Here is a 15238-nt window from a genome sequence, read left to right as displayed (position 1 = left end):
TTTAAGTGACTGTTTTCTGGATCAGAGTGTAAATTTGAAGACATGGCATTTATTTAGAAATCTTTTATTATTCTGAACTTGCACAAAAAAAATTTACATGGTAGTTGTCTTTCTCAAAGAGTACCAAAATGACATCATTAGAGTCAAGTTATAGTGTGTCTGACTGTGACTGATCAGACCAATATGAGCTCAGAATGCTCTACTGCAGGTGGAGCCCAAATAATCCTTGTGATCATTTGGAGTGGATTCTCCAAATTTGCATTTTTCCCATTTCTTTTGAGCTACTTCAAGTCTACTTTGCTCATAGAGCACAGCACCTCCTCTCACACCATGCTGGACAGTGGTCTTCAATGTCATGCAGTCAATTTCAAATTTCTTCAAAGAGACCTACCTTGAGAGTGTCCATACATCACTTTTTCTGACCACCATCTGAGCGCTTGCCTTAGGTAAGCATGCATTTAGCATTTGAACAAAGCAACCAGCCCATTGGAGTTGTGAGGTCTACAATATGGCTGTTTAGATTGAGAGGAGAACCTCAGTGTCTGGCATCTTACCCTGCCAGGTGATCTTCAGAATCTTTCTAAGACAATTCAAATGGAAGTGGTTTAGTTTCCTGGTATGGTACAGGTATACTGTCCAGGTGTCACAGGCATACAGCATTGAGGTCAGCACAATAGCTTTTGTAGACCATCAACTTGGCAGTCAGTCTAATACCACTTCTCTCTCACATTTTCCATCAGAACCTCCCAAAAGCTGAGCTAGCTCCGGCAATGTGTGCTTCAACCTCATTATCAGTGTGTACATACCAGGAAAGTATAGTTCTAAGGTAAGTGAACTTATCCACAGTATTCAAAACTTTTCCATTTGCTATAAGCTATGACTCCATATATGGATGGTGTGGTGCTGACTGGTGGAGCACCTGTATTTTCTTGGTGTTAATTGTTAGGCCAAAATTAGTAAAAACAGCAGAGAATTGATCCATATTTTGTTGCATCTTGGCTTCAGAGGCTGCACTGTGTGCACAATCATTTACAAACAAAAATCATGCACTCACACTCTCTCCTCTTTAGCCTTGGCTTGTAGCCTTTTCAAGTTGAAGAATTTACCATCAATGCAGTGCGGTAGCTGACCTTGACAGTAGAATGCAAAATGAGAATTCTATGCTTTAAAAAAACAAAGGTCACAAATTCTACATGTTTTTTTCAAAGGTGTCTTGCTCATCTGTCTTTCCTACTTAACTTCCTTCTTTTCTTCCTATTTTAAAAAATGTTTCAGTGGTCCTCTTTGAGTTGAAATCTCTATTGCAAATCCCCTTTCTTCTCTACCTCCCTCCCACAATTAAAAACAGAAAGAAAGGCAGAAAAAGCCATGACAAGCATTCTCCTCTTCCTATTTAGAATGTTAGCACTGGATCATCACAAAGCCCCTTCCAGTTGCTCATATAAATTTACCTTTTTGGTTTCTCTTGATTGTTTATGTATTTCAGAGTTCTTACATATTTCTGGTGTTTTCATTAGCAATGCTTGAAAGTCCTCTATTTCTTTAAAAATTCACTTTCCTCCCATAGCATTATACTTAGTTTTGCAGGTAAGTTATTTTTTATTATAACCCTATATATCTCTTGCTTTGGGATATAGTGATCTCCTTTGGTGATTAGGTGGTGACAGGTTTTGTGTAATCTTTATATAGTACATTGGTGCTTGAAATACTTTCTGGATACATGTAGTAAGTTTTCTTTGTGGAAGTTCTAAATTTTGGTTTTGGCATTCTTGAGAGTTTTGCTCCCTTTGGGAAGTAATTAATTGGTGGATTCTTTCTGTCTTGTCTTGGTTCTCTGTCTCAATTTGGATAGTTTTCACTCATGATTTCTTGAAATAAAGTATCCAGACTTTTTTTTTTCTTTTAAGTCATGGTTTTCAGGGATTCCAGTGGTTAATTCTTAAAATACAGTTCTGACCTGTTTTCCAGGTCTGATTTTTGGGGTTTTTTTGTTTTTGTTTTTTTTAATATTAGCTTGCACTTCTATTTTTTCCCCTAATCTTTTGATTTTGTTATATTATTTCATACGGTGTAATGGAGTCATTGATTTCTCTTTGGTCTGTTCTAGTTTCATTTCTTGAGTAAAGCTTGCCATTTTATATTTCTTTAAATTAGTTTTTTGACATCTTTTGCTTGGGCAAATCCCCCTAGATTTTCCCCTCTTAGAGAACCAACTTATGTAATAAAGTATTTTTAAAAGAATAAGAAAGAAGGGAAAATTCAGCAAAACCAATCAGTCTGTTCAAAAAGTAAAATATGTATGGTGTTATGTACATGTCTGTGACCTTCCACCTCTGCAATGGAGTGGGAGGAGATGTCTTCTCATAGCTCCTCTTTGGGGCCATACTTCCTTGTAATTTTCCAACATCGACTTCAGCTGCTTGGTACCACTTTTTCTTTGGAGGTCCTTATGCTAATTCATTCCTCAAGAGTTTTTATTTCATTTTTCTTCTATTAATTTCTTCTATGTAGACATTGTGAAAAATCCATTTTTTTTCCTTTGAGTTTTGGCTTGTAGTTGTTACAGTTACTCATTCTTTCTTTTAGATGTCTCTAGATTTGTAATATTCGTTGATATGTCAGTATTTTCTTTCATTCATAATATTCATCTCTCCAGCTTTATTTCCTGAATAATATCAGATTCTTCCCCTTGATGTGCTTTTGGGTAAGGGGTTAGGGGGTACTCAGCCTTGTTTGGCCTCAGCCTTTGTCCCCTGAGTTCCTATGATGACCTCTTCCTTTTGTAAGATTCACATGGCTAGATTCAGTAAGCTCTAATGGCTCCCTATCACCTTCTGCAACTCTCAGGGTAATTGTGAGGATCAAATCTGATAATAGTTGTAAAGAAGTTTGAAAGTGCTATATAAAGATCATCATGATTATTATTATTTTGGTGTTGTAAGTCCTTCATAACTTGGCTCCCTCTTACATTTTCCTGGAATTCTCTTCTTCCTCTCTTGTCTCCTGGTTCCTGTGACTTCAGGTTCCAGCTAAAATCCTACCTTCTACAGTAAATCTTTCTGACACCCTTTAATGCTGGTTTGTTGCTCTCTTTTTTGATTATTTCCTATTTATCTTGTCTATAATGTGTCTGTGCATGGTTATGTGCATTTTGTCTTATGCCATCAAATTGTGAGCTCTTTTAGCAAGGACTGCCCTTTACCTTCCTTTGTATTCCCATCACTTAGCACAGTACCTGGCACATAGGAAACACTTACCAAATGTTTAGAGCAGGGCTTCTTAAACTTTTTTCGCTCACAGCCCCTTTTTTTCCAAGAAATTTTTACGTGGCCCCATGCATATAGGGATGTAAAACAGGTATACATAACTTTTACTATTGTCAAATTTTTTACAACTCCCACATTCAGTTATGCGACCCCATGTGGGGTTATAACCCACAGTTTAAGAAGCTTTGATTTAGAGTGTAGATTTTCTTTATAATTTCATATTTATCCATTGTAAAGGTATATTATCTTACTTTACAAATTAAAAACAAAATATTTAAGATAAATTTAAATTTAATTGTTGAATATTTCAAACAATTATTTATAATCATCCTTGAGTTATTTTAGCTTTTTAAAAGTTACATATTTGGTGGGCAGGATACCTGACCTATATATTATACTATATTTACCAAAATGAGTAATGTTAAATACAACAGGTATTATTATGGTTTATAAATGTCCATACAAAGATTGTTTAACTTTGAATTTACCCTTTTCATGATCAAATGCAGCAAATAGAATGATGACATATTTTTGTTAATGTTGGTAGATTACTCATGGCAAGTCAAAGTTTGACCTTGTTTGCTTATACAGTATTAAATAATTGCTATGCTGCATTTACTGGTAATTGGAATGAATTCATACAGTTAAGCTCAGTTTTCTGGACTTTCATTTGAACTTTATTTAATTAAAAAGATATATTTATAATATATGTAGGAGGTGTACTATAAAATATCTAATAATTTTGACAGAATCTACTTGAGAAAGTATTGCTCTCCCTGTGAAGAACATAATCCACAGCTTAAGTAGTTTTAGCTTAAAGACTGCTGTAAAATTCAAGTACTGTGATTTATCATTATTCAGGCCTTTATACACATTTCCTTCAACCTGTGGCATAACCTGAGAATTTGTTTTATCTTAGTGTAAGGTTTTACAGTAAACAAACATAATTTTTATTGTCTTAATTTATTGACATTCTATTTTTTTTTTTTGGTGAGGCAATTGGGGTTAAGTGACTTGCCCAGGGTCACACAGCTAGTGTCAAGTGTCTGAGGCTGGATTTGAACTCAAGTCCTCCTGAATCCAGGGCCGGTGCTCTATCTACTGCACCATCTAGCTGCCCCTATTTCATTCATTATTATTAAACTAAGCCAAAAGACAGGTATGTGTTTTCCAAAATATTATGTAAAACTGAGAAATACTAAAAGTAGCCTTTTCAGATTTAGAAAGGAATAGAACCAAAAAACTTGGGCTTAGCTATGATATACAAATTAGAAATTAAACTTGTTTTTCGGTTTGGTTCACTAGATCTATGATTTCATTGATTTAAAGATCTTCTAGATAAGAAATTTCCACTACCATTGCAAGTTTGCACCTTCTCTGCAACTTATTGACTTAAAGCACTAAATCGAGAGGCTCAGTGGCTTTCCCAGAGTCACATAGCTGGTATGTGTCAGTGGAAAGACTTGTGCCCAGGACTTCAAGGTTGGCTCTATATCTACCATGCGTAGAGGCCTTGGCTTCTGATAGAAAACTTCTTTCTTTTTCTTTTTTTTTAAAATAACTTTTATTGATATTATCTATTTTTTATATCACCATAGTATTCCATGTATCTTTCCCTTTCTTCCCAAGAACCATTCTGTGACAAATAGATGTTTTTTGGAGATGAAAGAAAAAAGTCAGCACAGTTGATCAGTACACTGAAAGAGTCTGAAAACACCTGTGTCTCACCTCCACAAAGGGGAGTTTGAGATTGTCTTCTCATATCTCATTTGAGGCCCACTTGATCTTTATAATTTTGTTACATTTACTTTTTTTTATATGCCATTCTTTCTCTTTATATTATTGGAGTCACCATAGTTGGTGTTTTTTTTCTCTGCTTACTTCATTCTGTATCAGTTCGTATACATCTTTATATACTTTTGTGTATTCATCACACAAATTGTGTAGTAATCTATTACATTCACATGCCACAATTTGTTTAGATAGTCCCCAATGGATAAGCATCTACTTTGTTTCCAATTTTTAGCTGTCACAAAAAGTTTTGCTACAAATATTTTTGGAGCACATGGGGACTTTTTTCTTATTAGTGATGTTTCCTTGGGGTATCAGTAATGGAGACTCTGGTTCAAAGGGTATGGACATTTTAGTCACTTTATTTGCATAATTCCAAGTTGCTTTCCAAAGTAGTTGTGCCGTTTCACATTTCCACCAACAATGTATTAGCATGCCTGTCTTTTCACAACTCTTCCAACATTAACTCTTGCCATTTTTTAAATTTTTGCCAATTTGCTAGGTATGAGGTGAAACCTCAGTCATTTTGATTTGCATTTCTCTTATTAGTTATTTAGAGCATTTTTATGTGGTTGTAAGTGCTTTGCAGTTCTTTTGAGAACTGTTTATTCATGTTCTTCAACCTTCTATTGGAAAATGGCTGTTAGTCTTACATATATTTATTAATTGGTTCTATATCTTGAATATTAAACTCTTGTCAGAGAAATTTGATGCAAAAAAAATCCCCCAACCCCCAATTTGATCACTCCCCTTCTATCCTAGGTGCAATAATTTTATTTGTGCAGAAGCTTTTCAGTTTTAAATTCCCCCTTCTGCTGTAAACATAGCATTATGTTCCTTCTGTTACTTTAATTTTTTTATAAGGTGGCCCTGTTCCCACTGCTTTTTTTTTCACCTGACCTCTCTCTTGTTTGGTATTTGCCCTTCCCCTATTCCCCTTCATTTACTCCTATTCTTAGTTTTTAAATTTCATTTTTGCATCCCTATCCAAAGGAATTTTTCTCACTCTCTTAATTTTCCATCTTTTCTTTGTGTTTACACCAGGCCTTCAATCTCTGATTCATGACCCCTACAATTATCTGATCTTTCTTTTCTCTGTCTTCTTCCTGCAATCAGATTTTCCAAGGATTCCATTCTAGACTCTCCCCTTGAGGCTCTTTCTGCTACTACCTTGTAAAGCTTATAACATCTATCACTCTTTTACATTGTGCCTCATTTCCAGAATAATACCAATTATTTAGGTGTCAGAGAGGACACCACCCAATGATTTATACATTCTCTTTTTGGCCTTTTAAAAATCCTCCTACACTTGCCTGAAAATCTCTCTTTATTTATGTTCTTCTACTTTTCCAGGTGCCAGTTTCCCCCAGGGGTTCAACTCTCTCCTTCTTAGGACAAGTATACTTTTTAGGCACTAAATCCCCCAGGCCTCAACAAGTGTAAGGTCCTCTCTGTTCACCAAACATCTCTCTTCACTCATAGTAGTATTCATCAGTGGAACCCCTTCCCACCTCCAGAGTAAGGCCCCTTTCCTTGTCCCTGTCTTTTCAGACTTACCCCTCCTTCTCACCCACTCCCCTGTAGGTTTGTGAGAAATGATTGTTAATAAACAATATCTTGGGGGAAATTCAGAAGCTCTTTCCTTCTAAATTCCTCATTTTAAAAAAGTCCCTTTTTCCTGGAAGACATTACTGAATGAGATTGCATTAACTCTCTTATCTTGGTCAGACCCTACCCAACATGAAAGGAATTTAATCTAGGCTAGGCAAGGTCATCATGTTCTCCTCAAGCTTAGGTGTTATCTAGATAGCCAAAGGCTTCTCTGTCCAGGGATCAATTGGGTCTTACCTATCCCCCACACTGAAGAGGGGATACATTCTTTGAATTGATATCCCAAGGCTGGGGGTGGTCTGAGTGGAGATAATTTCTCTATGCAGGGGTCAATTCTCAGCTCCATTGACCACCTACTGTTTCAAGGGTATATAAGCTCTATACCTCACCACCAGAAAGAGGGAAACTCTGGAAGAGACTGAAACTCCCCTCAGCTAGCGTTTAATCTTCCTCCCCCAAAAGGGGAGGTCCTTCAAAAACTGCCTATAGAGAGAGGTTTTCTCCTTCTGACATCAGTAGCATACATAACTTAAGGGCGGGCCAGGTGTGGCCCTCCCAATGAAACAGCCAAATTCCAATAATCTTACCACATTCCGCCTTTGTTTCTTCCAGGAACAGAGGGTGTTTGGAATTATTGTATATATTACAAGTATATCCTCAGTTATGCAACATAACATGTATTTTTACCACCATATTGTCTTTGGTGCAATTAATATGAGATTTATGAATTATGGAAACTCATCATTTCAGATACTAATTGCTATTACAATGAGCGTGATGCAGGCCCTGGAGAGAATATATGTACAACAGGAGGAGAGACAGGTACACATATGGAGGCTGAGAAAACAGCCACATTCCAATAATCTTACCACACAGCACAATAGTGGAATTTCATTTTCTATGTTTAGAAATTCTGAGCAGTTCTCTATTATTGTCTTCATTATGGTGTTAAAGTTGTTTTTTTCCCTTGTGTATTTCTGAGGAAACCTAATCCTTAGGTTGTCTCCGTGCATCCCGTCTAAAAGTTCAGTCTATTTTGTTTGCATAGTGAGCATATGTATTTTTTAAATGTTTTTTTGCTTCTCATCTTGTAGGTTTCCTTCATTTCTATGTAGTAGCATTCACAGTATTTTGTTTTCTCTTTTGTTTCTTTGGTGAGGTTTGCCAGTACAGATTCAAGGTTTTCTCTGCTGTTCCTTATCTTTGCTATGAAAGGCATAAATTCTGCTCTCATAATTCTTATTTCTCTTTGAACCACTAGGAATAGTGTGTTATGGTCACCTCAGAATTCTCAGGTTTCTTACATATTTTTATGGTAGTAGCTGCTGTAAATATGATAGGCTTGTGATCTTTTGTAATGATTTCTGCTTAAGAAATATCTGCATAATTCAAGTATTTTGCACATTTTGGAGGACAGGGTCCTCTGTCTCATCAAGTATTGGATCATTTTCATTTACTTTGCAATAATTATTAATAGATGTCTGAACTCTTTATTAGATCTAGAGGCCATATTTCCTTCTGTTGTTACAGTTTTTCCTGTTGTTTTATCTGTTTATGCAAGGTCTTTGATTTTTCTTCTTCCTGGAATCTTTGGTACTCTCAGTCTTTTACCTTCTTATTTTCCTTATCACTCACTTTGTTATTCCTGCCTATCCTCTGACAGTGTTTTCCTTAGGGGCTGGATTTCAAAGGACATTTGGACACACTGGACATTTCATGGTTTATGAGCCTAGATCTCTTCTCAGCTGACTTTGGGGTGGTCAGAACTGGCCCTAGCTGAATTCTGTGCTCTTTTCCTCAGGCTTGATGGAATGCTGTATAACTCCTCACACAAATGGAAAACCATTCTGGTGACCTGTCCCACCCCCTCTGTTACTCAGTTCTATGACCAGACACTGAAAATTCAGTTTTGCAACACTAATACTTCCACATTGTAGCTCCTAGAAGGTTTTTATCCCTCTAAGGCTATGGCCAAGATGGCAGTCAAGGCTTGAGCAAACTTCTGTAGCCTGGAGCTAGGGGCTCCACAGCACTGGAAAGATGGTAGGGAAACCAAGTTACAGGGGTGAATTTTGATGTAAGCTTGTCATATCTTTGGGCCTTCCTTGCTGCTGTTGGCATGGGAGGTGAAAGGGGTGCTGAGTGAGCTCAGGGTTAGTGAGCTTCAGCTCCTAGATTGTATTTTTGTAATACAAGGGTTGAATTCTGGTTGTCCTAGACTATGGGGTCAGATAATGTTGTTTTTTCTTTGGTGTATAATTTCTATTTTGGAGAGGTTTGAGAGATTGTGGGGATCAGACAAAATGCATAGGCCATCATCTTGTTTCTCATGGCACCTGGAAGTCCTAACAACTTATTTTCAAGGTAAAAAATAGACTCATCCCAAGCTACGTGAGACTGTAATTGCTACCATACTTCCTTTTTCCTTCACATTTTACTTACATGACTAGATGAGACTGGTTGGTTAAATAAAAGCATTGTATTCATATATTGGGATAAAGGTAGAATTATGGGAAAAAAAAGTCTTGTATAGACAATAATGCTCAGGTTTCTTACATATTTTTATGGCAATAGCTAATGTATGATAGTAAATATGATAGGCTTGTGATCCTTTGTAATGATTTCTGCTTAAGAAATATTTGCATAATTCAACTATTTTAGGCATCCCTTATCTTATCCAATTCAGTATTTTTTTTGTACCTGTATAATAGCAAGGCATAATGTTAAGTGTTGTATGTAGATTGGTTTAAGGAACCTAGAAGAGGAAATAATATGTACACACATAACTACAAGTCAGTATGTGGATAATATGATTTGAAAAGTTGAGACCAAGTTCTACAGATGTTCAAAGAAGGAAAAGAGTATTTCTGGCTAAGTTGATCTTTGCGTTTTCTTAACATCACAAGGATACCACTGATGCACAAAAGCTATCCAAATATGTCTGCCCTTTAAAAAAAAAAATCATACCTTTCTTTAATGGCATGCTTTATACCATTTCTCTCACATAATTCCTTATTTGTAATGTGTCATGGCCTGTTCATGCCCACCATCTGCTGTCCATCATCCTTGGGTCATTTTAAATTTCATTTCCTTAGAGAGTATAGTTTTCTGTGACTTGTGGCTATCCAATAGCACCAGAAATTGCATTGTTAAAAAAGGTGGGCTTTTGTTTCAGGGGGAAGCTTTGGGTCATAACAAAACTTGGCCATTCCCAAATTTAAATCCTGCCCGCTTCTTTTTTTTTTCATATTCAGTTCTAAGCTAAATTCATTGTCCATTTACAGTGCCTGATGAGCTGTGTTCTAGGACTAGCAGTTACCATATTATCTACATGAGGAAGGTCCGGAGCATCTCATCGAAATAGAATCTTTTTGACTTGAATTATATACTGGATCTATTCTATAACAGTAGTCATGTTTGGCAAACATACATCTTTGGTTTATATCTTGTTTGTTATTAATAATCACCAATAGGCTGACCAGTTGATGGTGAATTCTTTGGGTATGGCAATCCATGAAAAAAAGAAAAACAAAAAATAGCCTTAAGTCCTTTGTGGCTTCTTTCTGCTATTGCAGTGACAGTGGCAGATGGGTGGAAAGGGGGACCAGAAGGGACAGTTTTTAGATCATCTATAAATATTATAGCTGTTGGTATTGTAAATGTGAGAGAGATCCTTGTTCAAAGAGCAGCGATTGAGCAAGCTATGGGAGGAACGTAATCATAACATTCTTGACATAACTATAAATGAAATAAGAACACAAAAGGAAGATACAGGCAAATGGAAAGAAGGCTCACAGGTTCTCCTGGGACAGAGACAAAAAGAATTGGTGGACTTAGTTTTAATCATCCAAAGGCAACAAGAATGTAGTGAGGGGAGGTATTTAAGTATTTCGACTTGTAAATTTTCATGAAAAGTATTTGCATAAAGATCCACTATGGAAATACTTGCAGCTCATGCATCTGTTGCAGATGAAGAAGGGGTAGAAAAACTTAAAAAAGAATTCAAAATGACCTTCCAAATGAAATCAGTAGATACTTTGATACTTGGCAATTTTAGTGCAAAGATTGGCATGGGAAAGATGACCAAAATGTTTGAAAATATGGTTCAGGAATAAGAAATAATAAAGAAACTATATACTATACAGATAGACTACATACATGCCTATGTATCTTGAATACTTTGAGAAAAGAATTAGAAGGCTCTTGACTTTGCAAACCTTCAATAGCACCTTAGGAAACAACTCTTTACTGATGTGGTAGTTATTCCTCAGTGAGTTGTCTCCATATTTAGATTACCAACTTGTTAGAATAAAAATAAAGATAAAAACTAATAGATTTTTAAAAAAATATAGATTGAAATTAAAACAATTCCCATCTGACTTATTAAATGTTATTGAAGAAAAAAAAAGAAAGCAGCTGGATTAGACCAAGGAAGTCCATGCTAGAGAGAACAAAATTTGAAATTGTTTAGGGATTGATTCTCAAAGTAACTGAAATGTAAAGATCCCAAAGATTGGGGATGGGGAGGAGAGGATCTCTGACCATATTATACTAGAAATAATAACCAGGAGAATATCAATAATTGCCAACCCATATACCTAATTATACAACCACATATGAGAATATTGTATACAATTGAGGGCATCCTTGATAAGGATATTAGAAGGAAGTAGCCTTTAAAAAAAAACATTCAGTCAGTCACTAAGCACTTTTAAAGCACTTAAAATGTGCCAGATGCTGTACATAGTTAACCACATCTTTACTGTCATACAATTGACTGAAAGATATGGAGAATTTAGAAGATATTGCTGTGCTTATTGTAACTGTGGCACATACTAACTCTGGGAACCCTTATCTAAATTCCTACTCACATTGTTGAGTCAGCGCCTCATGGCACTCTCTCTTTAGGGCTATAGGGGTAGCTCTGAGGAGTTGAAGGTCTATTACTAATACTGTAGCTTATGAGTCTCCACAAGTATGCTGCCCCCAGGAGTATCAGTTGATTGCAGTTAGCTTTAAAATGATTATTTAATTATTTTAAAAGCTTAATTAGCTTTAAAAATGATTATTTTGCTAAAGTGAAATAGTAAGAACAGTTCATACAAAACACTCCCCCATGTCTATGCCACATTTTTCCACCACTTCATATGAAATCCATGGAAAACTAGGCTCAGGCTTAGAGAGTTCATGTGGCAAAGGATTAAATCACAGTGCCTGGTTGCTGGAAATTCTTTATTCCTCTTGGTCAGGGTACTCATGAAGTTCCCCTTAGGCATAGTATAGCTTTTCTTTGGGACTTCTCATAGAGCCTTGAATCGGTCTTTCCTCATAGCATTTAGACTTTTCAGCTTCCAAATGTAAACACTACTGCCAACTGTTGCTGTCCTGGGGACACTGCTAGCACACCAGGGGAAAAGTCCAAATCTTTTGTCCCTCTATTCTTTCAGACTGCTTGATAGAATTTTCTACAAAGGTGGAGAAGATAGGAAGGAAGAGGCAGTCAAGGCCAAAGCTCTCTTCTCTTTCCTCAAGTGGTTCCTTCTTAGGATTTTGACTGGAATATTCTGTTCCAGCTCACTGCTTGCTCAAATTCCTTATTCTACTTATCTCATTAGTTTTGTAGAAGTCCCAGAGAATGTGCCCAAGCTCCTTAGCCAATGTGTTAAGGCTATCTTCAGTCTAGTTCATTGATCAAGATGTGTTCTCATCTGATAAATATTATCAGGGCTAAGTGAGGTGGGGTGGTTTTGACCTCACACTTACGAATAATATTTTTAAAAAGCATTTAATAGAACAAAAACAAACTTTAAAGAGCCACCTAATAAGGTGACTTCTTTATGTATTCCTTATATATGTCACAATGATAAATAAAACCAGTTTGGAGGACATTTAATACCAAAGAAGTTTGAACTTTATTTGGTAGCAAATAGCCATTGAAGATTTTTAAGCAGTGGAGTGACATGACCAGATGAATAGGAAAAATAAATGGTGTCAGTATGAAATGCAGTTTAGAGGGGAAGCAAACAGAGGTAGATAGCCCTGGAAGGGATTTGAGCATGGGAGACTGAATGGTGGTACTGCTGACAGAAATAATGATGTCAAAAGGAGGAGCATGTTTTAAAATTTTCAACTGAACTTCCAGTGATAGCTCTGAGAAATTAAAAATGTTTGGAGGTCCAGAGAAAGGTTATTTAGAAAATATATTTCTTGTATTCTGAGAAAAGACCAGATAGCTATGCTGCTATAATGAGCATGATAATTGTTCCTTCTTTCTACTTGTGTACAGGCTTAATTCCTCTACTGTTAAAGTGAAAGAAGGATTAATTACATCTCAACATAGATGTTACCTTGGGAAAATGATTAGATATTATTTGCCTACTCTTTTTGTATACTTAACAATTTACTTCCTAAGTAGATTAACACCTATTTATGTCTGGACAGAGTTTTATACATTTAATCAAAGTTCTTGGTAACTGAAACTTTCAGCTTGGACTCCTTTAAGTATCCAAACTGTTTACTTCTTTTAGATGGATGTCATTATAGAAAAAGTATTATAAACTTGTCTACCCTCCTAAATGGGATACTGAACATAATTTAACCATTTCTTGATGGCTTGGGGTCATTATTGTTTACATTAGTGATTATACCTTGGTATAATATGGTGGTACTTTCAGGCTACTGTGATTCATGGTTATTACTACATCAAAACTCCTCTGATGTTATGCTTTTTGAATTTGTTGCCTAGCATAGGGAAAACCTGAATTCAAATCCAGCCATACTTAATAGCTGTGGGACCCTGGTCAGGTCATATAACATTTGTATGCCATAGTTTGCTCATCTGCAAAATGGGGACAATAGCACCCATCTCCTAAGGTTGTTATGAGGATAAGACAAGATAATATTTGTAAAGCACTTGTTGAGCCTTAAAATGCTATATGAGTGCTAGCCATTATTATTGTTAGTATTATCAAGCAAGGGAGTGATGTGATGAGTTTTGATTACTAAGAGAATGGAGGTTCTAGAAATATGAATTCAGAAGAAAGAATAGGTTTTAAGAACAAAGTGATGACTTTGATTTTGTGCATAATGTATTTGAAATGCTGATAGACATGGTCAGTGGTCAAATAGTCAGTTAGAAATGTGGCTCAGAGACAAAGTGAAGTAAGCAGAACCGGGAAAACAATTTAAACAATGACTACAATAGTGTTAATGGTAGTGCAGTGGATAAAGTGCTAGGACTGGAGTTAGAAAGACCCGAGTTCAAATTTGGCCTCAGATACTTGCTACCTGTGTGGTCCTGGATCCTCTGTCTCAGTTTCTTCAACTGTAAAATGGGGATAATAATAGTACCCATCTTCTAGAGTGATTATGAGCAGTAATGAGATCAGTAATTGTAAGGTGCTTAGTTAGCACAGTGTGTTATATAAATGCTAGCGATCATCATCATTGTTATCATTTATTAGACAAAACTGGTGTAATAATGACCAAACTGAAAAGTTAAGAAAATGTTGGGGCAGCTAGGTGGTGCAGTGGATAAAGCACTGACCCTGGATTCAGGAGGACCTGAGTTCAAACGTGGCCTCAGACACTTGACACTTACTACCTGTGTGACCCTGGGCAAGTCACTTAACTGTCATTACCCTGCAAAAAAAAAAAAAGAAAGAAAAAGAAAATGTTTCTCTCTCTCTCTCTCTCTCTCTCTCTCTCTCTCTCTCTCTCTCTCTCTCTCTCTCCTCTACTTTGCAGGGATGGGGAATTATGAGTGTGAAGTGTTACTTTATTATCATCAGACATGATGCTTGATTTGGTTATAATGCAGTCTTTTGTCCTTTGCTTTTTCATGTTTATTAGAATGGATAACTTGTTCAGTGGGGGAGGAGAGAAATATATATATGAAAATATGTGATGTAACAGTGTACAGGATCAGTTGAAAAAGAAGTGTGAGACAACTCAGAAGAGAAGTTGAGAATGGACATAAAAATTTATTTGCAGTGCCTTACCACATGTTAAACATTTAATAAATGTTAATCGAATTGAATTGGAAGTTGATAAACTCATCAAAGAAGAAAGTGTCGAGAGTAAGGAGGAGGCCAAAGACAAATCTTTAGGTTCCAGTTAAATTTAAAGAGTGAGAGGAGGAAGAGAAACCAACTGAAAAGATTCAGAAGAAATGACTAGAGAAATAGAAAGGGAATCATGAAACTATGTTGCTATTGAAACCAAGAAAGGAGAGTATGAGGGAAGAAGAGTTTAGTAGTGTATTATGATTCAGAATTGTCACTTAAGGAGAAATTGGATTGAGAAAAGGTTATTGAATTTAGTAATTAGGAAGTAATTTGTGACCTTTGAAAGGGAGAGAGATAAGAGGATCTAAATGTAATAGATTCTCTTTAGCCAGTGTTTCAAGGGTTTAGGTTGTGCAGGATTTTCAAATTATTGCAAATGGTACTTTTAAAAAATATGATTCTTGAATATCTTTTAAAGAGTCTTTATTTCCCACACACACACATATACTATATACATTATCACTTGTCTTTTATGCCATATTTTTTCCACCTTTTACATAAAAT

The 15238-nt window shown here is 36.1% G+C and overlaps 1 protein-coding gene across 3 annotated transcripts in view; it reads left to right on the top strand.

Moving 5' to 3' along the window:
• SOCS6 (suppressor of cytokine signaling 6) overlaps nt 1–15238 on the top strand; it is a 70956-nt gene that overhangs the window by 33466 nt on the left and 22252 nt on the right. For 2 of the 3 annotated variants that reach the window (XM_043976897.1, XM_043976898.1), the window contains exon 2: nt 741–826. The exons of the other annotated variant lie outside the window; for it this stretch is intronic. The gene's annotated coding sequence lies outside the window, so the exon portion shown is untranslated. The remainder of the gene's footprint in view (nt 1–740; nt 827–15238) is intronic. 3 annotated transcript variants of the gene reach the window in all.

The sequence above is a fragment of the Dromiciops gliroides genome, chromosome 1 (assembly GCF_019393635.1).
Source record: "Dromiciops gliroides isolate mDroGli1 chromosome 1, mDroGli1.pri, whole genome shotgun sequence".
NCBI classification, from domain to species: domain Eukaryota; kingdom Metazoa; phylum Chordata; class Mammalia; order Microbiotheria; family Microbiotheriidae; genus Dromiciops; species Dromiciops gliroides.
Note: the sequence above shows the minus strand (reverse complement) of the source record. Positions and strands in the feature narration are given on the sequence as shown.